A 768-nucleotide genomic window follows, 5' to 3' on the forward strand; every position below is an offset into this window, starting at 1 on the left:
ATATATATATGGATGGATGGATGGATGGGTGTGTGTGTGTGTGTGTGTGTGTGAGTGTGTGTGTGTGTGAATTTATGTGTATGCTCACACAATTAAATATACATAAATACATGCATACACCTATATTGGTATGTGTACTTATACACACACGCACACTCGAAAGAAAAGAAACATGGATGTAGATACGAAACCAACAGATGTTGAAATAAATATACACATGTGCATGCCGATAGTAAAATGCTTCTATCTATACATATATATTTATCTATCTACATATATATACTCATATTTATATATATACATACCTGATTCGTAGATTTGTGAAGTTTTGTCCTCTTCTTTCCTACTTTAGACAGGTATACGTTTTAGAATTTCTGTCAATGAAGAACGGTTGATGCATGGAAGCTGGCGGCGAATGGGTTTGTCGTAGAAATGGCAATGCTGCCCCGGTACTACTCTGTTGACAGCAGTGGTTGTCTGATGTGCAACAGGGAGACTGGGAAATCCTCCGCATTTCGATGTAGTTGCATGCGATCATCGATCATTATTTGGACCAGCAGACAAGACAGGGAGACTGACAGCGAGGTGTTCTCTCGGAGATTGCCTCATTGCTCGATTGGCAGATTGGCAGATAGCTACGAAAGCATACAGGTAGTTAATTCGATGGTCAGTTATATAAGCTAGTAAAGGAAGAAATTATTTATATATACATACACACACACACACACCACACACACACACACACACACACACACATATATATATATA

At 38.5% G+C, this 768-nt stretch overlaps 1 protein-coding gene across 2 annotated transcripts in view; it reads right to left on the reverse strand.

Moving 5' to 3' along the window:
- LOC106867639 (putative uncharacterized protein DDB_G0277255) overlaps nt 1-604 on the reverse strand; it is a 167,943-nt gene extending 167,339 nt beyond the window's left edge. For both annotated transcript variants that reach the window (XM_014912566.2, XM_014912565.2), the window contains exon 1: nt 306-604. The gene's annotated coding sequence lies outside the window, so the exon portion shown is untranslated. The remainder of the gene's footprint in view (nt 1-305) is intronic.
- Nucleotides 605-768: the final 164 nt, after the last annotated feature.

Source organism: Octopus bimaculoides, chromosome 3 (genome assembly GCF_001194135.2).
Source record: "Octopus bimaculoides isolate UCB-OBI-ISO-001 chromosome 3, ASM119413v2, whole genome shotgun sequence".
Classification (NCBI taxonomy): domain Eukaryota; kingdom Metazoa; phylum Mollusca; class Cephalopoda; order Octopoda; family Octopodidae; genus Octopus; species Octopus bimaculoides.